This window comes from Vicugna pacos, chromosome 3 (assembly GCF_048564905.1).
Source record: "Vicugna pacos chromosome 3, VicPac4, whole genome shotgun sequence".
NCBI classification, from domain to species: Eukaryota; Metazoa; Chordata; class Mammalia; order Artiodactyla; family Camelidae; genus Vicugna; species Vicugna pacos.
In genome coordinates this window covers 12,904,746-12,924,912 of record NC_132989.1, presented here as the reverse complement: position 1 = coordinate 12,924,912, position 20,167 = coordinate 12,904,746, and the positions used below count along the sequence as shown (strand labels likewise).

Sequence of the window (20,167 nt, the reverse complement as noted above, 5' to 3'; positions counted from 1 at the left end):
GAATGGCCGTCATTCAAAAATCCAAAAATGACAAATGCTGGAGAGGCTGTGGAGAAAGGGGAACCCTCCTACACTGCTGGTGGGAATGCAGTTTGGTACAGCCACTATGGAAAACAGTGTGGAGATTCCTCAAAAGACTAGGAATAGACTTACCATATGACCCAGGAATCCCACTCCTGGGCTTGTATCCAGAAGGAAATCTACTTCAGGATGACACCTGCACTCCAATGTTCATAGCAGCACTATTTACAATAGCCAAAACATGGAAACAGCCTAAATGTCCATCAACAGGTGACTGGATAAAGAAGATGTGGTATATTTATACAATGGAATACTACTCAGCCATAAAAACTGACAACATAACGCCATTTGCAGCAACATGGATGCTCCTAGAGAATGTCATTCTAAGTGAAGTAAGCCAGAAAGAGAAAGAAAAATACCATATGAGATCGCTCATATGTGGAATCTAAAGACTCATGGACAGAGAATACAGACTTGTGGTTACCAGGGGGGTAGAGGTTGGGAAGGGATAGACTGGGATTTCAAAATTGTAGAATAGATAAACAAGATTACACTGTATAGCACAGGGAAATGTACACAAAATGTTATGATAAATCACAGGGAAAAAAATGTGACAATGAGTGTGTATATGTCCATGAATGACTGAAAAATTGTGCTGAACACTGGAATTTGACACAACATTGTAAAATGATTATAAATCAATAAAAAATGTTTAAAAAAAATCAACTGCGCAGATACTTGATGGAGACATGATTTAGCAATATGAATCAATGATTGCTATTGTTACTTAACTTTCTCCGAGGCAGCCATGAATGAAATATAGGGGTAAATACTGAGAAATCTAGATTTAAGTCCCTGCTTCTACTTTTTGACAAAAATGCAGATAAACAAAATGCTGACAGAAGAAGGCAACCAAAAATTTAAAACTGATAAGATAATAATAGACACTTAAATGCACCAACTTTACTCCAGGCACTATTTTGAGGGCTTTACATGTATTAACTATTCAATCTTTACAGCAGCTCTGTGAGGTAAACACTGTTATTACAGTCATTGTCCAGATGAGGAACTTGGTACAAAGAGGATAAAATAACTTTCCCAGGATCACCCACCTGATGGCTAGCAGAGTTGGGAGTTGAACCGAGGCAGTTTGACTCTAGAGTTTGGTACTATGCTGTCTGGCGACGAAGAGTTAAAATTGGAGATTCTTTTAGAACAACCAGTTTCCAGATGTCCTTTAAGTTACCACGTGGAAACATGTTGTGTTTATTCTGTATGTGGCATCAGAGTAGATCAAGAATCTATGGCTGGGGACTTACATTGTTAAGCAGTTTCCATCTCATATAAAGAACTTGGGAATAGTTCAACAAGGGGTTGGGATGCTGTAGAAGATAGAGTTGATCGCCTATACCCATAGCCATCTTCCCTTTTTCTTTGCTTATAAACCTATTTTTTGTTCAGAAGGCAGTGGGTCCATTTCCAAGGCATGATTCACACTTGGATAAGGCCAGCTGTGGCAGTCCTATACCCCTCTGCCAATGATTGGTTAAGGGATGGGCATGTGATCCTGTTCTGACCAATGAAATACTAGAGAAGTCTTCTGGGGCCTTGGGAAAGTTTTCCATTTATGAAAAGGGAGAGATACATGAGTGGAAAGCCTCTGGTGTGCACCACTTTTCTTCTTGTTTTAATATTATCAGATGAGAGAAACATAATTGAGCCAATGGGGAAAAGAGGCACTGATTTCCTCCAAGAGGGAAAGAGCCTTGAAGCTTGGTGACTCTCTTGAGTAACTAACCAACCCTGGTGCCACTTCCCTTCAGACTTTTTTTTTTTAACATTTTTTATTGATTTATAATCATTTTACAATGTTGTGTCAAATTCCAGTGTTCAGCACAATTTTTCAGTCATTCATGGACATATACACACTCATTGTCACATTTTTTTCCCTGTGATTTATCATAACATTTTGTGTACATTTCCCTGTGCTATACAGTGTAATCTTGTTTATCTATTCTACAATTTTGAAATCCCAGTCTATCCCTTCCCAACCTCTACCCCCCTGGTAACCACAAGTCTGTATTCTCTGTCCATGAGTCTTTAGATTCCACATATGAGCGATCTCATATGGTATTTTTCTTTCTCTTTCTGGCTTACTTCACTTAGAATGACATTCTCTAGGAGCATCCATGTTGCTGCAAATGGCGTTATGTTGTCAGTTTTTATGGCTGAGTAGTATTCCATTGTATAAATATACCACATCTTCTTTATCCAGTCACCTGTTGATGGACATTTAGGCTGTTTCCATGTTTTGGCTATTGTAAATAGTGCTGCTATGAACATTGGAGTGCAGGTGTCATCCTGAAGTAGATTTCCTTCTGGATACAAGCCCAGGAGTGGGATTCCTGGGTCATATGGTAAGTCTATTCCTAGTCTTTTGAGGAATCTCCACACTGTTTTCCATAGTGGCTGTACCAAACTGCATTCCCACCAGCAGTGTAGGAGGGTTCCCCTTTCTCCACAGCCTCTCCAGCATTTGTCATTTTTGGATTTTTGAATGACGGCCATTCTGACTGGTGTGAGGTGATACCTCATTGTAGTTTTGATTTGCATTTCTCTGATAATTAGTGATATTGAGCATTTTTTCACGTGCTTTTTGATCATTTGTATGTCTTCCTTGGAGAATTGCTTGTTTAGGTCTTCTGCCCATTTTTGGATTGGGTTGTTTATTTTTTTCTTATTGAGTTGTATGGGCTGCTTATATATTTTGGAGATCAAGCCTTTGTCGGTTTCACTTGCAAAAATTTTCTCCCATTCCGTAGGTTTTCTTCTTGTTTTATTTCTGGTTTCCTTTGCTCTGCAGAAGCTTGTAAGTTTCATTAGGTCCCATTTGTTTATTCTTGCTTTTATTTCTTCTAGGAGAAAATTTTTGAAATGTATGTCAGATAATGTTTTGCCTATGTTTTCCTCTAGGAGGTTTATTGTATCTTGTCTTATGTTTAAGTCTTTAATCCATTTTGAGTTGATTTTTGTATATGGTGTAAGGGTGTGTTCTAGCTTCATTGTTTTACATGCTGCTGTCCAGTTTTCCCAACACGATTTGCTGAAGAGACTGTCTTTATTCCATTGTATATTCTTGCCTCCTTTGTCGAAGATTAGTTGACCAAAGGTTTGTGGGTTCATTTCTGGGTTCTCTATTCTGTTCCATTGGTCCATATGTCTGTTTTGGTACCAATACCATGCTGTCTTGATGACTGTAGCTCTATAGTATTGTCTGAAGTCTGGGAGAGTTATTCCTCCAGCCTCTTTCTTTCTCGTCAGTAATGCTTTAGCAATTCTAGGTCTTTGATGGTTCCATATAAATTTTATTATGATTTGTTTTAGTTCTGTGAAATATGTCCTGGGTAATTGGATAGGGATTGCATTAAATCTGTAGATTGCCTTGGGCAGTGTGACCATTTTAACAATATTGATTCTTCCAATCCAAGAGCATGGAATATCTTTCCATTTTTTAAAGTGTTCTTTAATTTCCTTCATCAATGGTTTATAGTTTTCTGTGTATAATTCTTTCGCCTCCTTGGTTAGATTTATTCCCAGATATTTTATTACTTTGGGTGCTATTTTAAAGGGGATTGTTTCTTTACTTTCTTTTTCTGTTGATTTATCGTTAGTGTAAAGAAATGCAACTGATTTTTGAACATTAATTTTGTAACCTGCTACCTTGCTGAATTCTTCAATCAGCTCTAGTAGCTTTTGTGTGGACCTTTTTGGGTTTTCTATATATAGTAACATGTCATCAGCATATAATGACACTTTTACCTCTTCTTTTCCAATTTGGATCCCTTTTATTTCTTTCTCTTGCCTGATTGCTGTGGCTAGGACTTCCAGGACTATGTTGAATAGGAGTGGTGATAGTGGGCATCCTTGTCTTGTCCCAGATTTTAGTGGGATGCTTTTGAGTTTTTCACCGTTGAGAACTATGCTGGCTGTAGGTTTGTCATATAGAGCTTTTATTATGTTGAGATATGTTCCCTCTATACCCACTTTGGCGAGAGTTTTTATCATAAATGGGTGTTGAATTTTATCAAATGCTTTTTCTGCATCGATTGAGATGATCATGTGGTTTTTGTCCTTTCTCTTGTTGATGTGATGTATTACATTGATTGATTTGCATATGTTGAACCAGCCTTGTGTCCCTGGGATGAACCCCACCTGGTCATGATGTATAATCTTTTTTATGTGTTGTTGGATTCTATTTGCTAAAATTTTGGTGAGGATTTTGGCGTCTATGTTCATCCCTTCAGACTTTTTGTTAAGTGAGATATTTAAAGTTTGTATTGCTTAAATATGCTGTTCCTTGTGACTTGAGTCATCCTCATACCCATTGGAAGATAATGGGTTTAATGGCCTTGAAGAAATGCAAGCAGAACTTGGAGGCCTACTTATCAGGAATATAGTAGCATAGGCCCAGGCTTTAGAAGGGGCTTTACTAGAGGACAGTTAAGGTCACTTCTAGCCCTAACTGTCTATGATTGTCTTCATGCCCCTCTCCAACCTCGGCACAAGTCAGTCTGTGTGACCCCCTAAGTCTGTATTGAGCCAGGCTGGCAGCCGCAGTTGACATTCTCTGAGTCATCTGTAGTGTCAGGCCCTTGTCAAAAGGCAGAGGCTGTGATGTCACAGTTCCTCCAATGACACAGCATCAGGGGACAGCCAGAAATAGACATGTGGAAGCCCTTGCCACTGGCGCTCTCTTGTACTCTGACACAAGTCACATTTCTCTTAGCTCAGGCGCCAGACTGCTGGAGAATTGGAGAACCAAAATAGACCGGACGTCTAGTCACCCTCCTAGAATTCCCCATCTGCTCTGACGAAGTTCTGGGGACACCCAAGGTGAAACTCGCCTAGCAGAACATTAAGAAAGTGATAGAGATTTAGCTGGGCTTCTGTTCCTAATCACAGTGGGCCACTCACAGAGGAAGGCACTGAGAAAATGTCATGAGTCAGCTTTGTCCTCAGTGCCTTCCTGAGAGCTGAGGTTGGGACGTGTTGGATACTACGGTCTATTTCCTCTCTAGCATCTTGGTGCTGCAGACGGTTGGTGGCTGCTGAATGTAGCAGCCAGACCCTTTCCATGCCAGCCTGATGGAATGCAACGAAGCCGGAGATTCCTGGCACTTCTGCTTGGAAACAGCTTTTACATAATGTTGTGGACACAACGACAGGCTGGTGACGGTGACACACGGGTTGGTAAAGAATTATCAGAGACTGAAAAAAGTTTAGGGAAGTTTAATAGGGATGCTGCTAGAGGCAGCAGCAGGCCACACAGGTGAGAGGTGCCTGCTTGAGCACCAAGGGTGGACCTGCAGGGTCTTTTACTGGGGGGAGGGGCTGTGCACACAAGGAGTAGGGGCTTCCTGATCAGTTCATGCAGATACCTGATAGGTTGTCAGATCTGTCAGGGACTTCTCTGAACAATAGGTTTTACCACTTTGATAAGGGCAGGATATGAGACCTGTCCCCTAGGGTATTGTGAGCCTAACTATCTCCTGGGGTGATGAGTTTTGTCAGGGTAAACACACATCAAGAGATGTTTTTATCTTGCAGAAATGCAGGTATGCGGAGGGCCCTGTGGTGGGGAGTGGAGGTTAAGGTGTCACTGGCTCCAGGCACACAAAGAGCCCAGGGGTAGGGGTTTCATGACTCCAGAGAGTACCAGCCAGCTGCACACATAGTATCAATTATCATGGCAGCAGATACTTGCTGGGATTTTAGGGGATCAGTAAATAGTGTATCTACCTTCTTCCCTAAGTCTAAGCCAATTCAGAGATGGATGTGAGAATCAGGAAAATGGATGTCAGATGTCAGCTTTGTTATTGATGAAAGTTAGGCTGGAGGATTTGGCGTAGGGATGAGGGAACAGTGAATGTCCTAATACTGCGTCTCAGAAAAGAACATTCTCAGACCAGGACAAGACGTGCAATCACAGAACTCCCCTTACAGGGTGGGAATCTCCTTTGTAGAGCCTAATGCATGACTAAGAGCAGACTCCAAAGTACGTTTCCAAATGCACATTCTCATAAGTCTCCTCTCCCTTGAGAAGTATGAGTAAAAGTGGGAAAAAAGGCCAGGCGTGTTAGTCTAGCTGAAGTCCCTGCACATGGAAACAAGCTGAGTGAGAAAATAAGTGTTTCTCCCAACCATACTGGCCGAGTCTTTAATATTTTCTAGGTCCCGTACCAAGTACCTGTATTGACTGTACAGTTTCATTCCCTTTCCAACCTTATGAGTCAAGTACTAGTATTATCTTCATCTTATAAATGAAGAAACTGAGGCCCAGAAAGACGGAACTTGGCTGAGGTGATACACCCAGTATGTGGTGAGATGGAACCCAGATGGAGGTGTATATGAGGCCAGAACCAGTCTTGTACACACCATGCTGTAGAACATCCTTGTCAGGACTGTGCACTGTAGCTGGGGTGCCATGAAGAGATGGAAGAACATAGGGTCCTTGATAGGGTTCTTGGGCTCTGGTCCAGGCTCTGCCACTTAGCCTCCACAGCTACGGTGCCTTCATCTGCAAAATAGGGCTTGTGATGATGCCTTTTCTGAGAAGCTCAGGAAGTCCCAGTGAGGGTCAAGTCAGCTCATGGGCATTAAAGTGTTCTGTAACTGGCAGGTCCAGGGCACAGATGTGCATTTGGGAGTAGGAGAGCTCTGAGTTCCGTTTCTATCTCCCCTAATAACTTCCTCAGTGATGTGGTCCAGCTTCTAGACTTTGCCCTGGTAAAATGAGAGCACTAGTCCTTGACTTAACCAACCACTCCAAGGTGTCGTGATCCTTAAGGGGATAAGGTTAAGACGGTGCTTTCTTTGTGTACTGTAGATATGCAGGAAAAGGATGAGGACTGTGATTTTCTTGAGATGTGGTGTTGAGGACAGTTTATTTTTTGTGATAAAATGACTTTTTAGACTCCCATTGACTCATTTATCTAAAAAATTTAAATGTTGGTAAATTTGGCTTTGCATCTCAGCAGTTTTATTATTGAAAGTAAAATCCTAAAAAATCTTTAGCTTATTCAGATAATTCAACTCAGAAGCATAAACAAAGTATCAGTTTTGTACTCAGCCTTATTTGATAAGAGGAATAAAATGAAAATATAAACATACATATGGCACTTACCTGTTTATTACTGTTCTAAATACTTCAAATATATTCATTTATTTAATGTTCACAATAACCCTGTTGAAGGCATATTATTATTTCTGTTTTATAGGTAGGGAGTGGGGGAAACAGAGCCTCAGAGAGGTGAAGTCTCGTGCCCAGGATCTCACAGATCGTAAGCAGCAGAACCAGGGTTTGAACCTAAGCAGTGCAGCTTCAGAATCTAATGTCTTCACAATTAGAACAGGACTTAGAAAGCTTAGTCCCTGCCTTCAAATAGCTTGCCGAACACTTTACAAACCAGTTGAGAGGCAAGAGTTGCACAGGTAATAAATAAATTAGAAAGTGATACCAAGCACTGTTGTATTGAACTATATGTCAGATGATGCTGTCTGAACTACAAGTTCAGAGTAGAACAAGGTTATAGATGTGATATGGGAGAGGTGGTACCTGCCCCGTGCCTTTGGGCAGTAGGATTTGAATAGGTAGGTGAAATGATAGGACCATCTCAGCCTAATGGGTCATTACTTGAGAAAGCATTGGCTAAAAATAATTACTAAACAAAGAAATGTATCATACAAAGAGAATGATTCTAGGAATAAACAGATCACTATATCCTAGACCACTTGCTAATCTATGGGCTTCAGTGTGCTTCCTCTGTAAGATGCAGATAGTAATTCCAGTGTTTCCTTTCTTACAAAGTAAAACTCATTTTGAAAATCAAAAGGTACCATATACATGTACAATGGGATAATATTTTTAAAATAGTTTATGTTTTTTGTCTTCCTGACTACAGGGGCTTTGCCCTAGTTGGCTGGAGCAGTCTGTTGTCTAGAGAAAAGGAGGACGAGATTAGGAGCACAAGAGGAGGGACACAGACCAAAAGGAACATCCATCAAAGCAGGCCGTGGTCTTGAGAGGGGGCCCGCCTGAAGCCCTTTAGCTGCCTGTTTGGCATATATCAAGAGCAGACTTTAAGGGATGTCTGCCCCTGAAGCCGGGTGGAAGAGCTTTCCCTTTTCTGGCTTCACATTTAGTGGGAAACAGAAGAAAGAGAGCAGGGAGTGAGAGAGCCGAGCACAGAGACAGGGCTCTTAAGTTTCTCACTCCTGGCTGGCTTTGGCCTGGGAAGCAGGAGGCTCTCAGGGAAACCGTGGTGACACTGACTGTAGATTTGCTTCTTCACCAGCCAGGGCACAAGACAGACCTGCCAGACCTGCATGGTGTAGGATGGTCCCAAGAATGCCTGAGAGTGTGTTTGGGGATCTTGCCAGTGTGGGCTACGGTGGTTGGGACAAGCTGGCCCTGCAGTGAAGACTGCAGGTAGACTCGCAGGGTGGGGAGAGTGGGGATCCGTCCAAACCTTAGAGAAGGTGCTAGCAGTAGGGCAGGCGAAGCCCAGGTAGCCAGGGGCCCCCAGTCTGTTTCTGGTTGAGGAAAAAGAGCAAACTAGAAGCAGTGTCCTGCTGGCGTCTCCTTCTGTCACGTGACCAGAGGGGCAGGCAGACACCAGGTGGGCAAGGGGTGTGAGCTCTGGACCACAGCGGGCAGGAGAGCATCTTTCTCCCTACATCTCACTGCAAACTATGGTAAACCACATATCCTTCTCTCTCCTCGTTTTCCTCATACCCAGAATTCCTCTTGCTGGAGAAGCAGGGAGAGCTTCTTTGAAAAATTAAAGCAGTTTTTTATCCTGGGGAGACTCATACTACCTAAAGTGACTATTTAGAGAATAAAAGCAGACAGAATTTAAACTAGATTGATCGTTTTGTTTATTTTTCTGCTGTCAGATTTCATTTGTTCTAGACAAAAGTTCAGTTATGAACAAAATAAATTCATTTTCTGTCTTCATCCAAATTGAAGAGTGAACAAAAATGTGTGATCCTATTACATATAATGGTGTTGTTAAACAATTCTGACTGAAAGTAACACATCTAAATATTGAATTTTTAAATATTTAAGCAACATTAACCTTTAGCTGAAACAAGATAATATGTGTAAAAGTTTCTGGCACATATTAAGTGTTAGGTGAATATTAATTGCTTTAATGTTCTTTGGGGACAAGGTAAGGAAACATAACAACGATGTTCTTTGTATCACATCTCTTGCTTCTGCATTTAGAGACTGAATGTGGGGCAAGATGGACCCAGAAATGCATCACTGCTTTTCCTTTGAGTGATGATAGGAGGAACTGTGTTCCAGAGCAGAGATTCCCAAACCCAGTCCTGCATGAGAATCATCTAGGCAGCTTATTTAAAAACATAGATTATTTCTCCTCTGTTTCCCCTTGTGCTTATGATTCAGTATTTCTGGAGAGGTACCAAGGCATCCTTTGAACACCACTAGAAGTCTGTTCAGACAGCATTGTGAATACCAGGGGGCACTGGGTACCTCCTCAGTTATTTCTTTACCTCTTTGATTGTTGTTGACTCTCACACACTCACGTATGGGTAGAGAAAGTCTTATTTGATCGTTTTACAGTTCTGTCTTTGTCTAACCAGCTCAGCCTCTGTCAATTCCCTAAATTCCAAAACAAAACAAACGTAAGGGATGATGAGGTTTTTGCTGGGCCTGATCAGAGAAAATGCCTTCTCTTCTCTGCTTCAGCAGAACTCAGAGTCTCCATGCTAAGAGCAGAGATTAAGAGTGAAGGGAAATCTTCACTCTGGACAGAACCATTTCCTTGTTTCTTCTCCTTTTATCCTTGTTTTGATGTCCCAGAAATACATTGTTCCTATCAACTCTCAAATAGGACTTTCACTGCAGTATAAACTGCATAGCAGACAAGGTATGTGCTAGAATTCTTATCAGAAAATCTTCTCTCTTTGGGGTCTGAGCACTTTCTCCCACCTCTGCCTCCACTCTTAGGGTGCTGTTGCCTTACTGTGGCCTCCCCAGCACTTTCTGAGTCATTATTTTCTGTTGGTCACCTGACCAAAACTAATGCCCTGGCTGAAGCTGGCATGAGGCCACTGTGCTGAACATAATCGTTCCAGGAAAAAAACATGGCTGATTAGCATAGAAATCTCCATAAGCCTTTCTATTCTAATTTTGCTGTTAGGATTCTGGCCCCTCTCAGAGGTCATGCTAACCTACTTAAGGCTCTTGGAGAAAATACTGTCATTCCAGCTCATTGCATTTGCTTTAAAATATATTGTCCTTCAGCTGACTTGCTAACCAGCAACTTATCATCTGCAACTTTGTGCAAAACCTGAACTGCAGGGCATCATCCGTAATTTAAGCTGGAATCTGGGAAGCTTGGTGAAAATATATGATAAGCACCAAGACATTAAGGTCCTTAAAGTTCTAGCAGTGCACTCTTCACTCTGGATAAAGTGGAAGGATTTTGATGGAACGTGAAGGATGCTAACTGCTGAAGTCCCTCCAGTGCTGCTTCCCATGGAGACAGTATTGTATTGTGAGAGCATGAATGTCATAGTCAGACTTCCTAGTTGAAATTCTTGTTCTACTATGAACAAAGTCTGGGGATCTGGGCAGGTCACTTAGCTTTTTTGTGTGTCACAGGGTATATTTCTATAAAACAGGAGTGATAATAAAATAGTGCACATCTCACTGGGTTACCATGAGGCTTAAATGAGATCATTGCTACAGAATAATATATGACATATGCTCAATCAATGTTAGCTATTATTGTTATTTAGCTATTATGTATGCTCAATGGATATTAGCTATTTTTATTAATAACAGTAACACAACTACAGAAAAATTAATCCTTCATGTGTCTCATTGATATGATTCTTAAACAACTATTTGAGAAAAGATGTCTAGGTGCTGAGACTACAACAATAAATGAGAAGGGATGATTTCTACCTCTGCAAAGATTACATTCAGGAGAGACAGTCTGGAAGTTAATAAGTTATGAATCACTGCAGGTTCAAGAAGAGGGTAGGAGATCACTTTTCAAGGATGGTATAAATTTGTTTTTATTGGTTGGGAGGTTGTAAATTGCTTAGAATAATACCTGATGCCATGTAATAAGCCTGTAATAGTTTTATTTATATTACTGTTGTATTAATATAATTTCCACCTGTACTTTAATTATTTTTTTAATGTTTTAGATCTATTTTTTAAATTTTGTGTATATATATTTATTGAAGTATGATCAGTTTACAATGTTGTGTCAATTTCTGGTGTACAGTATAATGTTTCAGTCATACATCCACATACATATGTTTGTTTCCATATTCTTTTTCACAAGTTACTACAAGATATTGAATATAGTTCCCTGTGCTGTACAGTGTGAACTTGTTGTTTATCTATTTTGTATATATTAGTATCCACAAATCTCGAACTCCCAGTTTATCCCTTCCCACCCCTGGTAACCATAAGTTTGTTTTCTATGTCTGTTTCTGTTTTGTAAATAAGTTTGTCTTTTTTTTTTTTAAAGATTCCACATATAGGCAATATCATATGGTATTTTTCTTTCTCTTTCTGGCTTACTTCGCTTAGATCAATGATCTCTAGAAAAAAATGTGGAATGCTTCACGAATTTGCGTGTCATCCTTGCACAGAGGCCATGTTCACCTTCTCTGTATTGTTCCGATTTTAGTACATATGCTGCTGAAGTGAGAACTATGCTTGTATTATCTTCAAACTTTATGACAAGTTACTGATGAGGAAATCAAAGCTTAGAAAGGATTAAGTAACCTCCCCACTGTCACATAACTTTTATGTGATAGAACCACAATTTAAACCAACTTCATTGGCTCTTTGGGAATTCTTGTTTGCTTGATTTGACATGTCATAGCCTGTGTCTCTCAAAGCAATTGCAGAGCTATAAAAAGTCTATTTTTTCATTGTTTGACTTGTATATTCCAAATCATTCTCTTCTTTTAGGGGAGCACTGGACCTGTCAAATGTTTAGTGATGGGTAGTGTGCTTTTGAAGTTCCTCGGTTATAACATGTTGCAATGGACTGAATGTTTGTGTCCTCCTCAAGTTCATACATTGCACTCCTAACCTTCAATGTGATGGTGTTTGAATGTGTAGGGCTGTTGGGAAGTGATTAGGTTATGAGGGTGAAGCCCTATTGAATGGGATTCGTGTCCTTACAGGAAAAAAAAACCCAGAACACTCCCTTGCCCTTTCTGCTATGTGAGGTTACAGCAAGAAGACAGCCATCTAGGAACCAGGATGTGGACTCTCATCACACATTGAAGTTACTGGTGCCTTGATCTTGGCCTGTGGGAATTAAACGTTTGTTGCTTAAGCAACCCAGTCTATGGATTTTTGTTATAGCAGCTTGAACAGACAGACACATATCTTTGTAGGGAAGGAGGCCACAACATTTGGTTCCTAGGAATTCCCTATGGTTTGAGCTCTCACTCATTAGTTCATGACCTTGAAAGTGTATCTACCTCACTACCACATTTTAGGCAAGACTGTATCTCATCCTTTCTCAAGAAAGTAATTAATTTAAAGATATTCTTGCAGATAAAGAGAATCTGTACTCTCCCTTTATGACCTTTAAATAAAGTTAGATGAAAAAAATCAGAGTTGAAAGAAACTGTTAAGGTCTTTTAAACCAATTTCTCCAGTTTTTATTTGCAGTAGAGACCCAGGGAAGGGATGGGAACTGCCAAAGTTTACTTGATTAACTACTGTACAGCATGGTAGCTCAGAGTGTGGGCTCTGGAGCCAGGTGGCCTGGGTTTGAGCTCCAATTCTGCTACCTCCTCGCTGTGTAAACCTCTTTGTAAAATGGTGGTAATACTTCATAAGGTTGTTGTGAGAAATAATTGAGTTACTATACGCAAAACACTTGGAACAGAGGCTGGCTCATAGGAGACTATATATAAGTGTTTACTATTTTTGTTGTTATTGGCAGCACTAGAATTTGAGTCCAGATGGCTTAACTCCCTGCCTAGTGCATTTTTCATTTTCTTGACTTCTCTTCCATCATGATCTTCTTTGTATCTAGCTGAGGTTCACCTTGCTTTAGTTTGACCCACTGTTCTATTCTCAGTCTGCATGTATGTGTAGTCCTTATGGATAAAACCTTCACATATTAGGATCATGGGACTCTGGGGTCATATAGACCTGGGATTGAATTCCATCTTTACCCCATAACCGCATTAGTTAGCCTCCTTGTGCCTCTCATTTTTCCTTTGTAGACTGGAGTTAAAGAAGGATACCTACCAAAGCACCTGTGTTATGTAGGAAGGTGTGGAGAAAAGGGAACCCTCGTGCACTGTTGGTGGGAATGTAAATTGGTGCAGACATAATTTATAACAAATTTGGGAAAAAGTATGGAGGTTCCTGAAACAATTAAAAATAGAAGTACTGTATGATCTATCCATTCCTCTTCTGGGTGTATCCCCAAAGGAAATAAGATCATGTCAAAGAGATACCTGTGCTCCCATGTTAGTCACAGCATTGTTCACGATAGTCAAGATGTGGAAGCAACCTCAATATTCATCCACAGATGAATAGATTTTTAAAAATTTGGTATATACATACAATGGGATTCTTTTTTTAGCCTTGAAAAATGGAAATCTTGCCACTTGCGACAATATGGATGAGCCTTGAGGACGTCATGCTACGTCTCATAAGCCAGTCACAGAGGACAAATACTACATACCACTTACATGATGCATCTGAAATAGTCAAACTCATAGAAGCTGGAAGTGGAATGGTGGTTGCCAGGGCTGGAAATGGAGGGGTATTAGTCACAGGGCACAAAGTTTCAGTTAGATGAGTAAGTTCTAGGTTTCTACTGTTCAGCCTAGTGCCTGCTTTAGTCTATTCAGGCTGCTGTAACACAATGCCACAGACTAGGTAGCTTATAAGCAACAGAAATTTAGTGCTCACAGTTCTGGGAGCTAAAGGTCTGAGACCAGGGTGCCAGCCGGTCAAGTGAGGGCCTTTTCCCAGGTGGCAGACTTGTGTCCTCACATTGTGGAATGGACTAGAGATCTCTGCGGTATCTATTTTATAAGATCAGTAATCCCGTTCATGAGGGCTTTACTTTTATGACCTAATTACCTCCCAAAGTTCCCACCTACTAAAAACATCACTTTTTGGGGTTAGGATGTCAACATATGAATTGAGGGGAATATAAACATTCAAGCTATAGCTGTTTCTATAGTAAACAATACTGTATTGTACTTGAAATTTTGCTAAGAGGGTAGCTCTTATGTTAAGTGTTTTATCACAAAAAATAATAATTCATGATTAAGAGGGCAGAAGGAAGCTTTTAGAGACAATGAATATGTTTATGGCAGATTGTGGTAATGGTTTCACATGGTGTATACTTATCTCCAAATACATCAAGTTGTACTTATTAAATATGTACAGCTTTTTTATGTCAATCATATCTCAATAAAGTGGCTAAAAGAAAACTCTTATTAGGGTTGCTGACAGAATTAAATGAACTTCTGTGCATAAGAGCACTTAGCAGAATGCCTAACACTTGTTAAGTACTTGATATGTGCCAGTACATTATTATTACTGTTGTTGCAGCTTCTTGTGGAAACTTCCAAGACATAAGAGTATTTTCCTCAAGCAAATTATCTAAATAGGCTTAATCATCAGTGAAAAGAGAGAATGGTCATCTCACAAATAGAACTCCTAAGAGTACAGAGCCAATATGATACTCAGGTGAGTTAGACCTATAATCCCTAAGCATCAGTTCTTGGACCAGATGATTTGGAATTTTGGGGGGAGCTCATTAAAATATGCATTGCTGGGGCCCATCCCATATCTGTTGAATCAGAATATCCTAAGGAAGCAGGTCCCAGGAATTTGTATGTTTTAAGCTTCCTAGGTATACTTTATGGATTGCCAGGTTTGGGAACCACATGATTAGGCAGCTACCTGCATGGAGGGACTTAAAGAGAGCCAAAAGATTGTCTTATAGTATGATTTATGTCTCTCATGACCTTCCATTTGTACTTCCATTTGTCCATCTGTTCACCCCTTCATCAGCCAAACATGTGTTAGTGCCCAGGGTTTGCCTTATGACCCGCTGTCACTGTGGTTGATGCAAAGATGAATGATCAGTGCTCTTAAGGAGTCAACAGTCTGAGGGATTAGATAAATTAACGATAAATAATATATGATGAGCTATAAAATGCTATGGGGGTTCATAAAAATGAACACATTCCAGGTTGTGGCAGAAGAATCAGAAGAGCTTTCATTGTATCCAAGGGACTCATCTCCCCTTGGGATCATTCCTGGCTTCAAGCTTCTCCTCCTCCTGACTATTTGCAATCTTATGGTCTCCATAGCTTTCTAACCCACTCTTCACATATTAGCTTAGAGTTATGTGATTGCTTACATGATATGCTCATGAGCTGAGAGCTCAAAAGTGAGGGCTGCATCTTCATCACCACCTTTTCCCCCAACCTCCTAGCTAGGTGCCTGGCTCTGGCTGGGTGCCTGGCTCTGGCTGAGTACCTGCAGTAAGCGCTGAGTAAACATTGAAAAAGTTGGGTTGTTGTGGTTATGTAAGGAGGGGAAGCCGTGGGAGCAAGCCTTGAGGAGCAGACCTGGGACCAGACCATGGAGCACCTGAAATTTGGATCAAGTTTGGGCTTTAGTTTTTAGCCAGAGAACCCAAGACTATTTTGGAAGCTGTATCCATTGTCTACAGAAAAGGCAGGGCAAGAACTAAGACAGTGTATCTCAAAGTATGGCAAAGTACAGAGATAATTATAGGTATAAACTGTGATGAATTATGTTGAATTATGATGTGAGACTATTCCCTTTTCAGCTCCATTTCAGATCACCTAATTACATCAAGGAGGCATTCTCTATTGGGTACTAGTATTTTATCACCTAACAGTTTCTAATCTACTATTTAACAAAGAGAAAATATACTTCAGGCTCAGAGCGTTGTCAGGTGTATTAGTTATCTATTGCCATAATAATGTATTCAGCAAGCATTAAACTTCTGTGTCTTTCAACAGTAAACCTTTATTTAGCTTAAGGCCAGTGGTTCCTTCGGTACTTCTCTGGATTTGCTCTCAAGTTTTGCAGTTAGAGTCTCAGCTGACTCTTTGTTGGGGTAACTGCACTGTATTTCATGCATCTCTCATGTCCTTCTCACTGCAGAAAAGTAATCTCAGTCATACAAGAGCTTTTCATGCCTCTGTATGTGTCGAATTTGCTAACACACCTCAGCCAGACAGAGAAAGTTCTATGGCTGAATATAGAATCAAAGAATGAAGAAATGAACTCTGCCTACTTAGTAGAACTTAAAGTTATGTGGCCAAGGGGTGAAAGAATCATTAATGGTATCAGTGTATCTACCATAGCAGCCAAGATTGTCTAGCTAGAATTTTGTAGCATGTTTTTCATTGTTTTTTTTTTCTTTTTTCGCTTTATTGAGGTATAATTGATAAAAATCTAAAATATTTAAAGGATGCATCATGGTGACTTGATATATGTATACATTATGAAAAATTCTCTATCTAGTTAATGATCACATCCATCACTTCATATATTTGTGTTTTTTTTTTCTTTTTCTGGTGAGAACTTTAAGTTCTGTTCTGTTAGTGATTTTTAATTATACAATGCAGCATTATCAACCATATTCACCATGGTATAAGTAGATCCTCAGAATTTGGTCATCTTTTTAAAAAGTTGAAGTATAGCTGATTTATAATATTCTATTAGTTTCAGATGTACAACAAAATGATGTGGAATTGCTGGATCATAAGGTAGTTCTATTTTTCATTTTTTGGGGACCATCCATTCTGTTTCCTACTGTGACTACTCCAATCTACGTTTCCACTAATGGTGTACCAGGGTTCACTTTTTTCCACATCTTCCCCAACAGTTGTTATTTGTGGTCTCCTGGATGATAATCATTCTTATAGATGTGAGGTGATATCGCATTGTGATTTTGGTTTGCATTTCTCTGTTGAGTAGACATGATGAGCATATTTTCATGTGCCTACTGGCCATCTGTATGTCTTCTTTGGAAAAATGTCTATTCAATTCTTCTGCTCATATTTTAATTGAGTTGTTTGGTTTTTTTCTGATATTGAGTTGTACAAGCTGTTTATATATTTTAGATATTAACCCCTGTCTATCATATTATGTGTAAATGTTTTCTCCCATTCAGTAGGTTGTCTGTTCATTTTGCTGATGGTTTCACTTGCTGTGTAAAAGCTTTCAAGTTTAATTAGGTCCCATTCATTTGTTTTTGCTTTTATTTATTTTGCTTTAGGAGACAGATCCAAAAAAATAGTTACAATTTACATCAAAAAGCGTTCTGCCCATATTCTTTTCTGGGGCTTTATGGTTTCAGGTCTTACATTTAAGTCTTTAATCCATTTTGAATTTATTTTTGTGTATGGTATGAGGAAGTGTTCAAATCTCATTCTTCTACATATAGCTGTCCAGTTTACCCCGTATGACTTTTTGATGAGACTGTCTTTTCTCCACTGTATATTCTTGCCTACTTTGTCAAAGATTAATTGATCATAAGTGTTTGGGTTTATTTCTAGTCTCTATATTCTGTTCCGTTGATCTATGTGTCTGTCTTTATGCCAGTACCATGCTGTTTCAGTTATGATAGCTTTGGAATATAGTGTGAAGTCAGGGAGCATGATATCTCCAGCTTTGTTCTCTTTTCTCAAGATAGCTTGGGCCATTTGGGGCTTTTGTGGTTTCATATAAATTTGAGGATTATTTGTTTTAGTTCTGTGAAAAAAGTCATGGGTATTTTTTAGGGAGTGCATTAAATCTGTTGATTACTTTCGGTAGTATGGACATTTTAACAATATTAATTCTTCCATTCCAAACCCACAGCTAACATCATACTCAGTGGTGAAAAGCTGAAAGCCTTTCCTCTAAAATCAGAAACAAAATAAGGATACTCCCTCTTACCACTCTATTTAACATAGTACTGGAGGTCCTAGCCACAGCAGTCAGACAAGAGAAACACATAAAAGGTATCCACATTAGAAGGGAGGAAGTAAAATTGTCACTATTTGAAAATGACATAGTTCTACATAATGGTAGTCATGTATATATATATATAAACTATAAAGTCTACTGGAAAAATATTGGAACTAACAAATTAATTCAGAAAGTTTGCAGGATACAATGTTAATACACAGAAATCTGTTGCTTTTCTATGCACTGATAATGAACTATCAGAAAGAGAAAGCACGAAAGCAATCCTGTTTAAAATTGCATCAAAAAGAATAAAATACCTAGGAATAAACTTAACCAAGGAGATGAAAGACCTGTACTCTGAAAACTATGCAACACTGATGAAGGAATTTGAAAATAATACAAAGAAATGGAAAGATACAACTGTTAATTTTTTAAACTATCTTTTTGTGCTAAGTGTTACAAGTTTTCACTTATGGTAGTAATAAAAAGGTTTCTTTTACATTAAATTTATTTGAGACAAAAAAGAGATAAGTGGATATAAAGAAAAAGTCTTTTTTTAAAAAAATAGCCCATGGGATACATCCACATGGCAAAAATTGTCAGACAAAGGAAGTGACAAGTTTGGAAAACTCTGAACCAAGATGATTGTAACTGGGACTCTGAACAGGGAATGGATGAAAGAGGTGTTGCAGACTCAGAAAAATAAGCTAAATAACCACAGGTTCAGTTGAGTTCAGTTCAATGAACATGTATTAAGTGTCAACAGCCTGCCTGATGCAGTGGCAGGAGCCAGAGATACAAAAATGAAAACTTGAAGTCCTTGTCCTAAAGCAGTTCATAACCTAGGAGGTGAGAGGCACATAGCAGATAACTTCGACCCACTGGGGTAAATCACATATTGAGTGGATGTCCCCTGGGTGCCTGCAGAGAGGGCACTAAGCTTAGGCTGGTGAGTGTGCATTGGGGAAGGGCGACCAGCAAGTTCCTTGGAGGAGGCTCTGGAAGAATGAATAGAAGTTTCTTGGCAAGAAGAATGAGCAGAGGCATGGAGAGTATGAAATTCTCTTTGGGAAAAGTTCATTCTTATTGAAGACTGATATTTAAGACAGGAAAGGAGACTGAAGAGTTGTTGGGTAGCCAGAATGTAGACAGCTCTGTTTGCAACACTAGGCAGCTTAGAATTTTCCCTGTTATGGACAATAGGGAGTCCGTGACGGTTGTCAAGCAGGGAAAAGATATCTATCTATCTATGTCTATGTCTATATCTATTCATTTATTTATAATAGATGTAATATAATATTATAAAATTTTATATATACATTTATTAAAACACCTTATGTATTTACATATAATACAGATTTATAATATACATGAAAACACATTTTCCTCTTTTCTTCAAAAATTCCTGCCAAGTGGTTTTACTGCTTTTGTTTTACCAACCCCCAGTAACAGGGGGCTCATAATCCTACAGTTGAGCTTGCTGGAGTCCTGATAGTAACCAGATAAAGAAGATAGACTTGAGGGACACGAAACTGGAAATGGAGATTGTGCAGTAATCCAGCCGAGGGACACAAAGGGACTGAAATGGGTAGGGAGCGTTCAGATGTAAAGACAGAGGAGAACTGCTTGGGTGAATGTTAAGTGCTGTGAAAATGGGAATCGTACTTGTGCTCACTTTACAGCCCAAACTTACTGCATACACCACTCCAAAACCATGCAGATAGCTATTTTTTTTTCTTATAATTGGACAAAGCAATGCTGACACCCAGTGGCTGATTCCGATTGCCCGCAGCTCCCAGAGAGGATCACGAAGGAGGGGGATGGAAGTCAGCTTGCCCGACCTGGCCGTCAGAGCATCCCAGCCTCCTTCGCAGAAAGGGCAAGTCTAAATTCAGCTAGAAACGGCTGGCCTTGTGATGTGGCTGGCACCACACAAAGGATAGTTCCTTGTAAGTTTAATGCAGACAAAAGAGCTAAATTAAACCTGCAGATGAGAAAGCATTGCATCAAAGTCAGCCCCTTCTAAAGCAGAGGCAAAAGCAATTACCCACAGAGTTCCCTGGAGAGCTCCTATCCAAAGCACCAGTAGGAAAATGGAATATTTAATGGTCA

General features: G+C 39.7%; 1 long non-coding RNA gene and 1 other non-coding gene across 9 annotated transcripts in view; one reads left to right on the top strand and one right to left on the bottom strand.

The window, feature by feature from the left end:
* The window catches only part of LOC140691221 (uncharacterized), a 647,918-nt gene that overhangs the window by 268,424 nt on the left and 359,327 nt on the right, over window positions 1–20,167 (top strand). The gene's annotated exons all lie outside the window — the stretch shown is intronic.
* LOC116278275 (U6 spliceosomal RNA) lies at window positions 11,674–11,780 on the bottom strand. Its single transcript, XR_004187661.1, has one exon. It is a non-coding gene; the product is annotated as a U6 spliceosomal RNA (small nuclear RNA).